Source organism: Dryobates pubescens, chromosome 5 (assembly GCF_014839835.1).
Source record: "Dryobates pubescens isolate bDryPub1 chromosome 5, bDryPub1.pri, whole genome shotgun sequence".
Classification (NCBI taxonomy): Eukaryota; Metazoa; Chordata; class Aves; order Piciformes; family Picidae; genus Dryobates; species Dryobates pubescens.
In genome coordinates, this window is record NC_071616.1 from 10,488,089 (window position 1) to 10,498,921 (window position 10,833).

Below are 10,833 nucleotides of genomic sequence, written 5' to 3' on the forward strand. Positions count from 1 at the left end.
TTGCAATAATAATTTGTTCAGCAGATTAGAGCACGCAGTGTTAAAACATGCAGATCAGTCAGCCTGGAAAGAGCTTCAAACACTATGAAGACCAGAACAGAACTTCCAAATTCAGAAACCAAAGGAATGGCTCAACAACAAGATGGAATTCTGCAAAAGCAAGGACAGGCTATGTTGAGGTGGTCTAATCCACCAGCATGAAGATTAGAAATACCCCTGTAGGAAGCAGCAACAGCTCTGAAGCCTTCAGCCAAAGTGGATTGCAACCTGAAGAGAACAAATAAACCAGCACTGCAGAAACAGGTAGAACCCTCTCTGGGATGGGACAATAGAGGATGGGATATTTAAGGGCCAAATGATGATGGACTCAATGACAGTAGATAAGGAAGATTTAACAATGACCTTGGTTTCCTTACAGCACAGCTTTGCTCCAGCATGCTTGTGGCTGCCACAGAGTTTATCAAGAGCAATACACAGTGCTTTCTTTTATCTTTAAGAAGCAGAGGTCAACCCTTGTGTAGAAGGCTGGAGTGCTATCAACACTTTAAGTGTCTTGTCATGCTTATATGATCTACTTTCACATGCCTGTCAAGTCTCAGGAAGAGGGTACTTGTTCCATCACAAGTGGGTTTATTTCTTCTATTCAGGCCTTGTACTAAGCAAACCAAACATTCACAACCCAGGAAAACTGGCAGTAAGCTGGAAGCACAAGAGGCTGTTTAAACTATCTGTCACACTACCCAGGTGAAAACACCAAGCAGAAAGGGCAAAGTTTAAATATACTGTATGTGACATCTACATGACATCCTGATTCCATCAGCATTCTGATAGATGCTGCTGGGAAACAAACTGTAACTTCACTGACTGCTTAATCATCCAGCAATTATGCCTACCCTGCACAGAATGTTTATGCCACCATAGTTACTATTTAAAGCAACATAACTCTCTGAAAGTTCTTGTATCATTAGTGAGATCTTTCTTTTCCTGTGGTCTAACAATTCAAGAATGCATGGTCTTCCCATAGATGGGATTTGATGCTACAGTCCGTTCAGTAGCAGACTTGGTTCAGGAGGTTCCATTTCCCAGCTTCTCCTACTTGCTTTTCTCTTTCCTTCAGTTTTACTGACTCAACTTTCAGGGCTACTACAACATCAACTATTTAGCTTTTCGAACCAGAACTACCACTTCTCCCCCTTGACAGGTCTCTGGTCTCAGAGGAGCAGTAACTAGATCTGCATCTCACCGTATCCACACCAGAGAGTTTGCCTCTGAAGTGCTCTTTTCCTGCTGGGCACCGTGCCACCGTCAGGCCCTTGAGCTTTAAGCCACCCTGTGATCTGTGACGGGGATAACAGCACATAGCTGGAATAGCATGGGAGGACACTGGAATCTGCCCCTCCCCTAGCTCACAACACTAGCCACCCAAGCCTTCAAGAAGGTAACAATTAATTCTCTGAATATTTCCCTTGCACCCACAATTGGCAGAAAGGTTATTAACCCCCCCCCAACCCAAACAAACTATTCAGCAAATTAGGGCTCATACCCTCAGAAACAGGCTCTTTCTGCAAGAAACACTCCATCAGCATAAGGGGTGTTTGGTGCTACAAAGCACCCTCATCTGCAGGCATTAAGAAGTGATGTGCACCAGCAGATGTAGAGGTCAAGGTGGGACAGCCCCCAGTGTGCAACGGCAGAAAGGCTCAGGGGAAGATTTCACATGCATCTCTTGATCAGCCTTGACTGAGCAACACTACTCTTTTTGCAGACTTTAAAGGCCAAGATTAGGTCAGCTCGTACCAAGTGAACCTCAGAGCCTCACAGATATCTCCAGTCTTGCCTCCTCAGCAGGCCTCTAAGGAGCTGGCTGCTACCCAGCTGGGGCCAGGCAAGCACAAACAGCACATGGAGCTGATCAGCGTTATCAAATCTTTGTCTTCGTCAGGGTTCACTAACATGGTTAGTTAGATTTCACAGGCAGATTCAAGCCATGCGCTAGGTTCAGACAGAGTAGCTTCATATTTCAGAGTCAGAGAGGAGCAGAGCTGTTCTGCCCCAGCTTAGAAAACAGATGCACAGTCAGGCCCCATGGGTACACTGCAAAGGACAACGCCAGGAGCGGTGGTTTCTGTTTCTAGCCGGTGAATCATTATCTGTTTGCATTAGTTCTGGTCCCTCTGCAGTTCTTGCTCTAAAACACCTGCTCTCTTGGCACAGGAATTGGTGTCATCTCCCATAAGGCAATGTCCACAGTGAAGCTGCCTTCCCAAATTCTCTGCTCAGATCAGTGACTGCTGCTTTTTCAGCATTTAGCTGGTAACATCACTGGTGATGAAAATAGGGGGGGGGGTGGGGTGTTCAGATGCTTTGTGGGCTTTGCTTATAAACACAATGGCCAGAGAGCCTGCTGTTTAAATAACATTCTAATTTGTTTTATCAAGATTAAATGCTTTGGGGAACAGGCATATTTTCTATTTGTTCTTCCCCCTTGACCAGAAGCACCAATTGCTCTAGAAATAAGCATCTGGCCACTACAATGCCCTGACCATGCATCTACCCGCAATAAAAGATGTGATTATGCAGATCTGTCTTCTACTTGGCACCCTTTCTGCAGCTCTGAAACAGCTTTTCTCCCACACAGCCCTCCAACATCCCCAGCTGCTAATTCCCAGCACATCTACTGGCAGAAGAGTTTTCTTTTGTTACTGTCATCACATTCAAGCATTGGATGGCACACAGGATAAGCAACGGGCACAGGCTGTTGTTTCTGGCAGGGAGAAAGCTGAAAGCCAAAGGGCCTGGCAGGCCAGTCCACTGTGCAGTGTTTGCCCTGTCTCCTCACCATCACCTCCTGGCTTTCCTGAAGCAAAGGAAGGCAGGCTCCCTTCCCAGCATACAGACAGGTCTAGAGCCTCAGCTTCCGCCATTCCCCGTCGGAAATCGATTGAATAAAGGACATCACGAGGAACATTCTTTTCCACTTGACCTGCATTTCCCTTTCAAAATTCCTCCTGTCACATGGAGTTACCAGCCCTTGAAGCAGGCTATAAAGACTCCCTTTTCCTCCCTGGGGACTGCTCTCTTTGGATGGCAATATCAGCCTTCCTTTGCTGTCCCTGCTCTGCTGAGATAGATGTACGTATTCCTTTCATCATCTCTTGTAAGTCCTTCCAGCCTCTGATCATTTCATTGCTCTTGTGTGACCATTTCTCTGTTTTCCTGCATTTTAGGCTTAGCTGCAATACAGATGATTAAAATGAGAAATATCACAAAGCTTGGATATGTGGCTACTCCCCTGGGTGCCTCCCACCCCTCCTTCCCATCTGTTAGTGAGAGTCAATCTCCTGGCAGCCAAAGCGGCTTTCTTTTCAGGCTTACGAGGCTGGCCTGATCAACCTCCGCTGCTCTGGGCTGCATGCACTGCTGAGAGAGGAGAGAAAATGGATTCCCTCTCTGGTGAAAAAGAGCTCTCTTGTGACCCTACCTCGGCCATCCAGCTGAGATGGAAATACAGATGTAAGGCACTGGCAGGCAGCTTCATGGAGGAGAAGAGCAGTGACCCGGGGAAAAGGCTGCCAGGCTCTGCACTCAGTGTGTCACATGCTGTGACCAAGTAGTGCCTGCAGGGAGACTTGCAGCAGTCCCAGCGCCTGCACTTGGGGCTTCATCCGGTCCTGGTTTAGAACATTTGGTTTGGGTTTCTTTCCAAAGCTAGGGGGAAAAAAAAGAAGAAGAAAATAGGAAAAGTTTAACAGTATTTATGTATTTATTTGTTTCACTCCCTGTATATAAAAAAAAGGACAACTTTTAAGCTTTGCTGTTTCACCTAATAACGTTCATGTTCAAGGAGAAAAAGGGTGGGTTTCTAGTCAAGCCATCAGGCACCCCACCTGCAAAGGTAAGAGAAGCCATGGCTGTGTAATAGCCAAGTGTGCCATGATCCAGGCCTCATGCTCTAATAAACAGGTAGGTACCCAGATGAAAATTCAGCCAATAGCTGCCTCGTGTGACTGCACAAAGTGAGCCACAAGGCACCACCCTGAAAGCTGCTGAAAGAGGGAATGGAAACCCTTGCCAAGTAGTTATGCTCCATTTTTGTTATACATCCTTTTAACTTCAGCAGCTGAACGGCATACCAGCTCACAGCTGCCTTATTTAAAGTTGCATTGATCCCAGTCTGCTGGGAGCTTATAATCAATACCAGACCCTGTTATCCTTAATATTTGCTATGGAGACAGGCAGAAGAAAAGCACTTCAATCAAGGCAAGTTTTCTTCAAGAAGGGAATCCTCTTCAAGCATTAGTATCCCCCAGCTCCTTCACCAGACTGAAAAAGGAGACACACAAAAGTTGCAAATAAACGACTTTTTCTTATGTTCATGGGGTTTGGTTTTAGTTAGAAACCCAACAAAAGTGCCTCACAAACAAAGCAACACTGAAAATCCTTATTTCAGCTAGAGACCAAGGCTTCCAGAGAAGGGCCATGAGGATGAGCAGAGGGCTGGAGCACCTCTCCTATGAGGACAGACTGAAGGAGTTGGGGCTGTTCAGTCTGGAGACGAGAAGGCTCCAAGGGGACCTAATTGTGGCCTTCCAGTATCTGAAGGGGGCCTACAAGAAGGCTGGGGAGGGACTTCTCAGGATATCAGGTAGTGACAGGACTAGGGGGAATGGAATGAAGCTGGAGGTGGGGAGATTCAGGCTGGATGTGAGGAGGAAGTTCTTCACCATGAAAGTGGTGAAGCCCTGGAATGAGTTGTCCAGGGAGGTGGTTGAGGCCCTGTCCCTGGAGGTGTTTAAGACCAGGCTGGATGAGGCTCTGGCCAGCCTGATCTAGTGTGGGGTGTCCCTGCTCATGGCAGGGGGGTTGGAACTAGATGATCCTTGTGGTCCCTTCCAACCCTGACTGATTCTATGATCTACAACTGCACATAGTCTGTTTCCAGAGAGTGCAATAGAAAAGAATAGAACAGAATTAGTCTGGTTGGAAAAGAGCTTTGAGATTATCGTGTCCAACCTATCACCCAACACCATCTAATCAACTAAACCATGGCACTAAGCGCCTCATCCAGGCTCTTCTTAAACACTTCCAGTAATGGTGACTCCACCTCCTCCCTGGGCAAAAGGTCTAAAGGAGGGGAAACCCAGATGGGTCTTTTCCAACCTGAATATTTCTGTGATTCTGTGAATAGAATAGAATAGACCAGACCAGGTTGGAAGAGACCTTTGAGATCGTGTTATCCAACACCACCTAATCAAATAAACCATGGCACCAGGCACCCCATAACAAATATTTTGAGGTTTTGACATTTCAAATAAGAATAAGATAATAATAATTAAAGAATATATATAATATTTTGTGTTTGAGAACTTCAGAAGAAACTGCAACGAATGCCCAGAATGGCATCGTGCCTGCAGAAGTTGTTTCCTCTCATGTAAGAAAATGACTGCAGGTTGCTCTGGCACAGGAAACTGCTAACTGCAGGGAGCAGATGATCACCAAGAGCACTGAAAGATTTATGTTCCCAACAGCATTTAGGCCCCCACAAACAAATCTGACACCTCCATACTGAAAAAGTTAGCAGTATTTTGGCCCAACAAAGAAAAAAATCCCACGTTCCACCCTTGAGTCTTTGTTCACAGAGTGTCTGGCTGAAGCTAGGTGAGTGTGTTTACAATGGGCTTGTGATCCTCTGCAGCTACAAATGCAGGCTAGACTACAGGCAGAGGAGGGAGCTCTCAGCACACATCCTCAGGATGGTTTTCTCAGGGGGCTCTGATGGTGGTGGCCCTGCTGCCATGCTGTTCAGAGTGGAGCACATGCTGTTTGAGACCAAAGGCACTGCTAGTTCAAGTTTTAGAATAGAGTAGAATTAACCAGGTTGGAAGAGACCTTTGAAATCAGTGAGTCCAATCTATCATCCAACACCATCTAATCAACTAAACCATGGCACCAAGCACCCCATCCAGTCTCTTTCTAAACACCTCAAGTGATGGTGACTCCACCACCTCCCTGGGCAGCCCATTCCTATGGCCAATCACTCTTTCTATGAAGAATTTCTTCCTAACATCCAGCCTAAACCTCCCCTGGTGCAGCTTGAGACTGTGTCCTCTTGTTTTGTCATCTTGAGAGACTGCTCTGGCTTAGGTGTCCCAACAATTGCAGTTACCTGCTCCTTTTCAACTTGACAGCTGTTGCCAGTGCCACTGAAGCCATCTGGGAGAGCTAACAAAGGCTTGGTTTTAGTTAGAAACCCAACAAAAGCAAGTGCCTCACAAACAAAGGAACAGTGAAAAACCTTATTTCAGCTAGAGGCCAAGGCTTTGCCAACATCTACAACTGCACACAGTCTATTTCCAGGGAGTGCAATAGAATAGAACAGAATTAATCAGGTTGGAAAAGACCATTGAGATCCTAAACCTCCCCATGTGTAGCTTGAGACTGTCCCCTCTTGTCATCTTGAGAGTCTGCTCTGGCTTAGGTGTCCCAACAATTGCAGTTACCTGCTCCTTTTCAGCTTGACAGCTGTTGCCAGCACCACTGAAGCCATCTGGGAGAGCTAACAGAGGCTTGGCTTAATAATAATAAAGGCCATCTTAGGAATGCTTGCAAGGCCCTGGTTTTGGGCGACATTGCGTTAAGTAATCACACTACAGCTTAAACCCAGTCAGCTTCTCAGCTTCCTCTAACCCTGCCACAAGGCTTCCCTACTACCTAATGGACAGTGGTGATCCTGATTCCTGGCCTAATGTCCATCACAACTGGTTTAGACCCCTTATCCCCATGCCAGCACATTGGGGGTTCAAAACCAGATTTGTTCTGCCTTGGTGGTTTGGGGTCTTTGGTTGTGGGTTTTGGTTTTGTTTATTGGTTTGGTTGGGGTTTGGGGTGATTGGATAGGTTGGGGTTTGGTTGTTCATGTGTTTGGGGGTTTTTTTGGTGGTTTTGGTTTGGTTTCTTGTTTTATGTTTTTTTTTTTTTTTGGTGTTTTCTGTTGGTTTTGGTTGGTTGTGGGGTTTTCTGGTTTGTTTTTTCGGGGGGCGTTTGTTTGTTTGAATATTCACCTCAAGTACAAATAATCTTTCCTGTACTCCTTCCCTAAATAATTTCTCTTCTTAGATGAGCCCATCTTCGTTTTTAACTCCAAACGCACAGCTCGGTTGCCGCTGGGCAGCGAGCCGGGGCGGGCGGGCGCTAGGTGGGGGTGTGGGACTGCCGTGGTGGGTTTGGCAAGCGAGCGCTGACCCGGGGAGGAGACAGCGCTGATCAAAACGGAGACCATCCCGGAGAGGTTTTAAACAAGGCAAAACAGATCCCCGTGACGTTAGACGGAGGTGGATCGGGTGGCACGGCACAGACCCTGTGCCCCAAACGATCGCGTTTGGGTTGCGCTGTGTGGCTGCTGCGGGGAGGCTGGAGCGACTGCTTTCCCTTCACCCCTTATGTATCCCTTCCTTCCCACCACGGCTTGAGGGTCAGCAATAAGATGTTTCCGGGTGGATTTGCCCTCCTGTGGGAAAGGTCAGGATGTAAGGGTGATTTGTAGCTTCACAAACCGACTGAAAAATCCCTGGTATAAAAAGATGAAGGTGACTTCATACACACACAGAACAGGAGAGGAAACAAAGGGAAAAGCTTTTAGTCCCCCTGGACCGCTCATAATTGTCTCTGCCAATGGCAGGGGGAGAGCAAGGCATTAATCCTTGGTTCTCAGCTCACCCCTGTCAGGACACAGCTCAACCAAACCAGCAGCACACTTTGCTCTCTATTGCACTAGCACGAAAGAAAATCCAGGTCCAGCACCTCAGAGGTATCCCAGTACCACATGCCCCTGCATCCAGAGCCCTCCCATGCAGTCACATTTTTACCACCTTGTTCTGAAAATCCTGGGTTTGCTACCAAAATGCAGCAAAGAAAGCTAACCCTCCTGCATGAGTCTCCCAGGGTCCTCCCTCATCTTGGACTGGGAACAGCAGGGCTTCCATTTGATTCCCTAAGGCATGGCTCTGACTGTTTAACTCAAACTCATTAGCCACAAGGCAGAAGGAGAAGAGAGCGATTATGTGGCAGGTGTTGCCCTGGGCCTTATGGTGAGGAGAATCAATATTTCTGAATTACCATTTCACTCATTCCCTTCAGGCACAGCCTGTGCTGAAATAAAGGGGCTGTCCCCCAGAGTGATGCTGGATCATGACGTACAGAAGCAGCAGGAGCTCCCAGTTCAAGCAGAGGTCTGGAAGGAGACAAGCTCCAAGTGTCATTGCGAGCCTTTGTTTCCCCACCTGCAATGCAGCCTCTGGTATGATCTGAAGGAGGTTACTTTGGCTCTCTGTGCTTCCTGTCCCCACCACCTAAGCAGGGCCAGGGCAGGCCTTCCTACACAGTGAGGTGCAATGGAGATTTACAAACTCCCAGTGATTTGTAAGGCTTATGGAAAAGCACTGGAGAAGCACAAGAGAAACACTGAACAGTTTCAGCAGCAAATAAGCTGTTCTAAAGCTCCCCAGAGGAAGCAATTATTTGGAGCTGGGTTACGTTTATGAGGGGAGACAGTCTGTAAGATGGTAACAACTTTGACTGGACAGCTGAAGCTGTGCTCATAAATCTCTTGGAAACAGCCATGAGAGGGACATTTCTGCCATCCTGCACAGGCAGCTCATGGAGATGGAAGAATGTCATTTGTGCAAGACTGCTATCCTCTCCCACGCACAGGGAGCCCAGCACTGCCCTGCAGTACCCAAGGACAGGAGTACAAGGTGAGAAACTCAGCACTGTTGCCCCTTAGGTACCAGGCTTCTGCTTCTGGCTCCCATTGAGCCAAGGAGACTTTGCTGCCTGAGATTTTTCTCCCCAAGAAAACTGCTGCTCCCAAATCTGGGCCCTGCTCTCTTCAGCTTAGGTTTGAAGATAAACATTATGTACTTTCTGAGTATGAGCAGTGCATTATCTGTTTTTTAAGGGAGGGTGTGCCTGATGGGCACAGCCAGTGCAGAAGCAAATCCAGTTATGTGCCATCTGCAGTCAGCAGCTCTGCGCAGCCCAGCACCAGCTTTAAGAACAGCATCCCCAGCTGCCATGGACCGGCAAGGAGGGACACAGAATGTGCACCACCACTGCTAGCTCTCTTGTGTCCTTCTCCCACCCCTAGCTACTGCTGAACCTCAGGAAGCTGGCAGCCTAGGCACAAGGGTCTGCCTACACACACACAACCCCCTATCCCCCCTTACCTTTGTGGTACAGCAGCTGCAAGCAGGACTTGCTGCTGAGGTCTCCTTAGTGCTCTCAGGTATCCAGAGAATGCTCCAGGCCAGTATAGCTCTCTCCTTCTTCGCTATCAACTCTGTGCCCAGCAGCAACCATCTTGCCCCTGCTGCAGGCTGCCCCAGGGCTCCTGGTCACTGTGGTTTAGCATCTGTTGGGACAGGCAGAGCATGTCTGCTGCATGAAGTGGGTCATGTGGCCTCACCTGGGATCCACAGGCCTGAAAGACCAACACTGCTTGCCAAAAAGAGCTACTGAACAGCATGGTCTCAAAAAACATCTCCTAAAATAGCTACAAGGAGATGAGTGACACGTCTTGAGAACCAGACAAGGAGACAAGGATGTTTCTGCCCTGAACTCCAGCATGTTGGTACCAGTCTGTGCCCTTTTTCCCCGCAAATCTGTCTTTATTAATGGAAGTAACATGAAAAGCCCAAGCTGTGCCCTGTAGACCCACCATGGGCTAGGTGAGTCCACCACTATCAAAGATCAACCACCTTCTGCCAAGGTACCCTCACCAGTGCGCCTTAGCTCTGCTGTATCATGGCCCAGATCTCACTGAAGGTTAATGTGAGGAGTTTGCTGTCAAGCATCATCCTGCAAAAGGGGACACAGAGAGCCCATTGCCAGTGCTTGTTCATCCCTTCCCCTGTGCCCTGGGTGCTGAGCAAAACCACTGCAGTTTTACCAAGTATCACAGCTGATAAGAGATGGGGACTGGCAGTGTGTCCCAGCCAGATCCTGCTCTCCTCCAGTGCAGTGCTCGTAAGGGACCCTCTGCACGGCCCTGGAAGGTGAGGAGGAGCGGGTAAACACTGCACAAAGCATAGGGTTTGTTGGCACATCTCTGCTGGTATTTTTCTGCTTCAGCAGATTCAGAGGGAATCTGCATTTTGTGGCACCCTTAAACCAGGCCAGAGGCTTGGGGAGGTTGCAGCAGGGGCAAAGCCACAGTACATCAAGGGATGATTTGCTAAGGCAGTCCCAGGGCAGCACTTTCCCGTCGCAGCCTGCAGCAGCCAGGGCTGGTGAAGAAAGGCTCTGGATGCGCGCAGGCCTGTTGGGGAGCTCAGAGCACGCGGTCGGAATGGGGCTGGGGTGTCCGTGGCTTTGTGTGCCTGGAAAATACACATGTACAGAACATCCTGTTTTGGAGCCATGCAGCAGAGTGTGCCTGCTGGCAGGATGCCTGGTCCTCCTGGATGGGCAGGACCCCATCTGTCCCCTTTCCTGAGCAAGTTCCTCAATGCTGCTTTGTGTCAGGGTCGACGTCCTTGTGCTGAGGCTTCCGGAAGCGGAGGTGTTCCTACGTGCCCTGGCGAGCTGTTAAGGAGGATTTCCCAGACCACCCACCTCAGGCCGGCTTCCCTCCGGCTTGGCTCCCACAGTCATTTCTCATTGCAAGCACCAACAGAGGTGACAAATTATTTCCAGTGAGTCTCACAGATAAGAGCTTCAGAACAACAAGAAGGGCACATTCCTGGCTGCCAGAACTGCTGCGGCAGGAGACCACAGTCCAGTGAAACCCAGTGATAATTTAACAGCAAACCCTGGAGTCCACCAACTCCTACATGC